Source organism: Bombina bombina, chromosome 4 (genome assembly GCF_027579735.1).
Source record: "Bombina bombina isolate aBomBom1 chromosome 4, aBomBom1.pri, whole genome shotgun sequence".
NCBI classification, from domain to species: domain Eukaryota; kingdom Metazoa; phylum Chordata; class Amphibia; order Anura; family Bombinatoridae; genus Bombina; species Bombina bombina.
In genome coordinates this window covers 604,998,599-605,005,529 of record NC_069502.1, presented here as the reverse complement: position 1 = coordinate 605,005,529, position 6,931 = coordinate 604,998,599, and positions in this window count along the sequence as shown.

Sequence of the window (6,931 nt, the reverse complement as noted above, 5' to 3'; positions counted from 1 at the left end):
CATTGTAGCTAGCTTAGGGTTTATTTTTATTTTACAGGCAAGTTTGTATTTATTTTAACTAGGTACAATAGTTATTAAATAGTTATTAACTATTTAATAGCTACCTAGTTAAAATAAAGACAAATATACCTGTAAAATAAATTCTAACCTAAGTTACAATTACACCTAACACTACAATATCATTAAATTAATTTACTAAATTAACTACAATAAAATAAAATAAACTAGTACAAAAAAAAAACCTAAATTACAGAAAATAATGAAATAATTACAAGAATTTTATTAATTACACCTAATCGAATCCCCCTAATAAAATAAAAAAGCCCCCCAAAATAATAAAAATCCCTACCCTATACTAAATTACAAATAGCCCTTAAAAGGGCTTTTTGCGGGGCATTGCCCCAAAGTAATCAGCTCTTCTACCTGTAAAAAAAAAGTACAATACCCCCCCCAACATTAAAACCCACCACCCACACACCCAACCCTACTCTAAAACCCACCCAATCCCCCCTTAATAAAACCTAACACTACCCCCCTGAAGATCACCCTACCTTGAGATTTCTTCACCCAACCGGGCCTAAGTCCTCAACGAAGCTGGGTGAAGTCTTCATCCAACCGGGCAGAAGAGGTCCTCCAGATGGGCAGAAGTCTTCATCCAGGCGGCATCTTCTATCTTCATCCATCCGACGAGGAGCGGCTCCATCTTGAAGACATCCGACGCGGAGCATCCATCCAGGCTGATGACTACCCGACAAATGAATATTCCTTTAAATATTTGGAACAGCCAATAGAATGTGAGCTCAATCTGATTGCATCAGCCAATAGGATTTTTCCTACCTTAATTCCGATTGGCTGATAGAATCCTATCAGCCAATCGGAATTCAAGGGACGCCATCTTGGATGACGTCATTTATAGGAACCTTCATTCGTCGGGTAGTCGTTGGTCTGGATGGATGTTCCGCGTCGGATGTCTTCAAGATGGAGCCGCTCCTCGTCGGATGGATGAAGAAAGAAGATGCCACCTGGATGAAGACTTCTGCCCATCTGGAGGACCTCTTCTGCCCGGTTGGATGAAGTTGGGTGTGTGGGTGGTGGGTTGTAATGTTGGGGGGTATTGTATTTTTTTTTTACAGGTAAAAGAGCTGATTACTTTGGGTCAATGCCCCGCAAAAAGCCCTTTTAAGGGCTATTTGTAATTTAGTATAGGGTAGGGATTTTTATTATTTTGGGGGGCTTTTTTTATTTTATTAGGGGGATTATATTAGGTGTAATTAGTTTAAAATTCTTGTAATGATTTTTTATTTTCTGTAATTTAGTGTTTGTTTTTTTGTACTTTAGTTAATTTTATTTAATTTTAATTAATTGTAGTTATTTGTAGTTAATTTATTTAATTTATTTAATGATAGTGTAGTGTTAGGTGTAATTGTAACTTAGGTTAGGTTTTATTTTACAGGTAAATTTGTATTTATTTTAGCTAGGTAGTTATTAAATGGTTAAAGGGACACTGTACCCAAATTATTTCTTTTGTAATTCAGAAAGAGCATGCAATTTTAAGCAACTTTCTAATTTACTCCTATTATCAATTTTTCTTCGTTCTCTTGCTATCATTATTTGAAAAAGAAGGCATCTAAGCTTTATTTTGGTTTCAGTACTCTGGACAGCACTTTTTTATTGGTGGATGAATTTATCCACCAATCAGCAAGGACAACCCAGGTTGTTGACCAAAAATGGGCCGGCATCTAAACTTACATTCTTGCATTTCAAATAAAGATACCAAGAGAATGAAGAAAATTTGATAATAAGAGTAAATTAGAAAGTTGCTTAAAATGTCATGCTCAATCTGAATCATGAAAGAAAAATTTTGGGTACAGTGTCCCTTTAATAACTATTTAATAACTATTGTACCTAGTTAAAATAAATACAAACTTGCCTGTAAAATAAAAATAAACCCTGAGATAGCTACAATATAACTATTAGTTATATTGTAGCTAGCTTAGGGTTTATTTTACAGGTAAGTATTTAGTTTTAAATAGGAATAATTTAGTTAATTATAGGATTTTTATTTAGATTTTTTAAAATTATAGTTAAGTTAGGGGGGGTTAGGGTTAGAGTTAGACTTAGATGTAGGGGTTAATAACTTTAATATAGTGGCGGCGGTGTAGGGGGGCAGATTAGGGGTTAATAAATATAATGTAGGTGGCGGTGGGCTCCGGGAGCTGCAGATTAGGGGTTAAACAATTTATTTAGTTGCGGCGGGGTCCAGGAGCAGCAGGATAGGGGTTAATAACTTTATGTAGGTGGTGGCGGTATAGGGGGCGGCAGATTAGGGGTTAATAGGTATAATGTAGGTGGCTGTGGGCTCCGTGAGCGGCGGTTTAGGGGTTAATATGTATAATGTAGGTGGCGGCAGTGTAGGGGGGGCAGAATAGGGGTGTTTAGACTCGGGGTACATGTTAGGGTGTTAGGTGTAGACATTCCCATAGGAATCAATGGGATATCGGGCAGCAGCGAACATGAGCTTTCGCTGCTGTCAGACTCCCATTGATTCCTATGGCATCCGCCGCCTCCAGGGCGGTGGATTGAAAACCAGGTACGCTGGGCCGGAATAGTGGCGAGTGTACCTGGTAGGTATTTGATAACTACCAAAAGTAGTCAGATTGTGCCAAACTTGCGTTCGGAACATCTGTAGTGACGTAACCATCGTTCTGTGTCGGACTGAGTCCGCCGGATCGTATGTTACATCACTATATTCTACTTTTGCCGGTCTGTAGGGTTTGATAACTAAGGCGAATCAGGCTCGCTACAAATACACTGCGGAATTCCAGCGTATTTGCGGTTGACAGCTTGATAAATAGAGGCCTATGTTTCTATTAAAGCATTTCTGGTTTATTGTAAAAAAAAAAAAAAAAAAAGCAAAATCTGTAGCCTGGAAAAAATTAGTTTCTGTGATGTAATAGAGTTTACAATGGATAAATTAATGATCAAACAGTTATTGATAATGTCATATCATGGAGGATGTTATGTTCCCTTATTAGTAAGTGAATCATAAAATAATGACTTATTTTTTATTTATTTTGTAAAGATGATTTGGCAGTACACAAATACTATATGCAGGGAGGCAAACATTGGCCATATTTTTTTTAATATAATTAATATCTCATAGATTAATACTGAATTTTGTAGAATAAATATTGACAGACTTGACAGCTGGAAAGGAATACATTGTTACTAAACTGCATATAGATACAGGAAGATTTAGCTTTTCTTTAATGGGATAGGAAAGTCAATATTTAACTTGCATGATTCAGATAGAGTATGTCATTTTAAGACACTTTTAAATTCACTTCTACTTTCAAATGTGCTTCGTTCTCTTAGTATCCCTTGTTAAAAAATGAATACACACATATAGTGGGAGCTGCTTCTAATTGGTGCCTGCACACATTTGTCTGTTGTAATTGGCTAAATAGATATTTTCAGCTTCCTGTCAGTAGCGCAATGCTTTCCCTTCAGCAATGGATAACAAGAGAATGAAGAAAATTTGATAATAGAATTAAATTGGAAAGTTGTTTAAAATTGTATGTTCTATCTGAATCATAAAAGAAAATGTTGGGGTTTACTATCCCTTTAACATGATAAGCACAGCTTGTGCTCAGAAATAATTGCTCACATTTTTCACTGATGACAAAAGCAGCCAGCATGGATTTCCAGTTCTTCTTTGTATTGTGACAAAGTGACACCCATAAAATAAATACACACAATAATTAAATAATAGTAGTGGTAAAGAATTCTTTTTTACAGCATATAAATGTGATTTATATGATTATAAATACCACTAAATATGTGGTTGGTGCATATAATTACAAAAAAAAACATTCTAAGAATGTTCTGTTTGTTTTTTTTTTTACTCTCATATGGCCAGATTACAAGTGAAGCGCTAACAGTTACGTGAGGGATAAGGAGTTTATCACTGGTGTTTACCGCTTGCATTACAAGTTGAAAGTAAACGTGATCGATTGAGCACAATCGCAATTTACGCTAGAATGATTACAGCGTCTTCAGAGCTATGGAAACGAAAAAGTGTCACAAAACACATAACAAATACATTACAAAGTACACTTAGGGGCCTATTTATGAAAGGCCTGTCTGACCTGATACGACATTGCAGATCACGTCCGACAGACCTCGCTGAATGCAGAGAGCAATACGCTCTCCGCATTCAGCATTGCACCAGCAGCTCTTGTGAACTGCTGGTGCAATGCCGCCCCCTGCAGATTTGCAGCCAATCGGCCGCTAGCAGGGGGGTGTCAATCAACCCGATCGGGTTGTATTGCGGCGATGTCTGTCCGCCTCCTCAGAGAAGGCAGACAGGGTTATGGAACAGCTTCATAACTGGTGTTTCTGGCAAGCCTGAAGGCTCGCTAGAAACACGGTGCTCCAAGCTCCATACAGAGCTTGATAGATAGACCCCTTACACTCATAATAATAACATCTAATACAAATTATTTAAAAAATATTGTACACAAAAGCTATAACTGCTCAAAGATATGAGGTCTCAGGTGTTAAGAGGGCTTTAACATAGAGATACATACATATACATGTCTAAAGATATATATGTATGTATATATCATTATATATATATGTTTATATGTGTGTACATATGTATTTATATGTGTATATATGTATTTATAGAAATATATACACATATAAACACATAAATACATATATACACACATATATAGACATATATCTAGAAGTGCATTGGAGCCCTTTGCAGCTAAGTAGATGAAAACATGTAAAAGCATATTTATGCAATATCCATCTTTAAAATAGTGTTATACTGTGTATTTACAGTAAATATTTGAGATTCCAAAATATATATTACTATATATATATATATATATATATATATATATCTGTATATATATATATATATATATATATATATATATATATATACACACCTATATATATTAAATAATGCTGATAAAAATGTAAAATTGATATTGCAGCAAAATATGTAGAAACTCAAAAACATCTAGTCTAAAGCCCCATGTACTAAAAGGTGAGTGAACAAGCTTCTCAACTCAAGTTGTGCGCTCGCCTTATCTACATATTGGTCAGCGAAAGAAACAGGATCCGTTGCCGTATGTATCATTAGACGTTCAAGTGAGCGTGTAAAGCCTGCCCCTTCTCTTGAGCGACCAATCACGTGAGAAAAGAGACTGTCAATCATCGAGATTGAGGGGTGGTTCATTTTATTGGTTTATTTTACATTGATTAGCAGCTTGTTTATAAGGACATATTAAAAGGAAATTAAAACATTTCTTGTTCTTGTGTAAAAATTGTGCTTAGAGGGCAACAGGTAATTTTTGTAACCTGCAAATTAAATAGTTGGTATAGGCAATTTGCAGCATTTTAAAAAAAATGTATGTTACACAATTTGCTTTTTGATCTCTCTACGGAGCATGGGACAAAGCACAATTTTTAGACAATAGCAAAAAGTGTTTATTGTCCTATATAAATATATATTGAATGCACCTCAATCTCTCTTTTTTTTTTCTTCTTCACTATTGCGATTCTGACTGAAGACATAGAAAGTAATAAATTGCAATTTGAATGTGATGATGGAACACTGTATTAAAAATGGACATACATCTCATCTTAATTTCCCCCATAAAAATGTTTGTGGATTAAACAAATTTTGAAATAGACATTCTTTTTTTTTATCTGTATCTATACATGTGCCTAAATTTCTTGTTAACAATAGGCCTGTGAATTTGACTTTAGTAGTGAGAAAATGAATGGGAAGATGTGTAAAGGAAATGATTACTTCTTACATAATGTCAAACAATTTATAGGATCAAAGCCAGCACATTTTCTTCAGGAAGATCATGTCATGTTAATCGAGTTGACTTACTTATGTAATGTGATAGACTAGATGCAGCTTATCTACATTTTAGTAAGGCACACAACAAACAAATTCATAAATAACACTGTAACCACCTGCCTCTCAGGGTGGTGAGTTCAAAACAAGTTGACTAATTTTTTTACGTCTCAGCAGCAACTACTAGACACTAAAATCTCTGGTGCAGTGGTATTTCCTTTAAACTGCCTATAGCAGCTACTTGGGGGCCGATTTATCAAGCCCTTTCAGCAGGCTTCGCCTGCCTACGACTGAAGGTTCTCATAAGACATTTTCAGTGTTTCCACTCACTGATGGTGTCCACAAAATTGCTAAATTAAAAAAAAAAATATTCTTCCTCAATCTAAACTTACAAACACCAGCAAAAGAAAGAGAGAGAGAGAGAGAGAGACAGACACTTTGGCTCTACAACACACCCGAATGGAGTATGTAAGACGTAAAAAGTGGAAAGCTTTTGTTATCACTCTCAATAACACAGGAAGACATTCTACGCTCTAAGGTTTTTAGTTTCAAACGTTTAATCAATTAGCCATGTTGTTAAAAGATTTAATTTTTACCATTTGTATTTCTGTTAGCAATGAGCAATTTCCTTTCTTTTGAGTTCTGCCTAGTTTGCTTTGGGTTGGAACAGCTGGTAGCTTCATAAAGCCTTGTGAGACTGAAAGCACATAAAAATATGCATTGTATTTTAATATAATATATTTTTATGAAACATTTTGTGAAACTCACTGAAGTCCTCGGGTTATAGCTTTCCTACATTAAGTACAGAGGTTTGCCAAGTAATGGGCTATAATTTATGATGTTAACTCTTTTCCCCAAGCCTTTTTATGAAGTTATTACTGCAATTTCTCTAAAGCATTGGGATAGAGCATGTAAGATTTGGCACATTTATGATGAAAAAGTCCTGGTTTACTTAACTTCATGGCTGTATATTGGCAATTGTTCAAAAACTAAATACAGATGTTTATATTAATTTTAAGTGGACACCAATGGATTTTTACAGTGCAC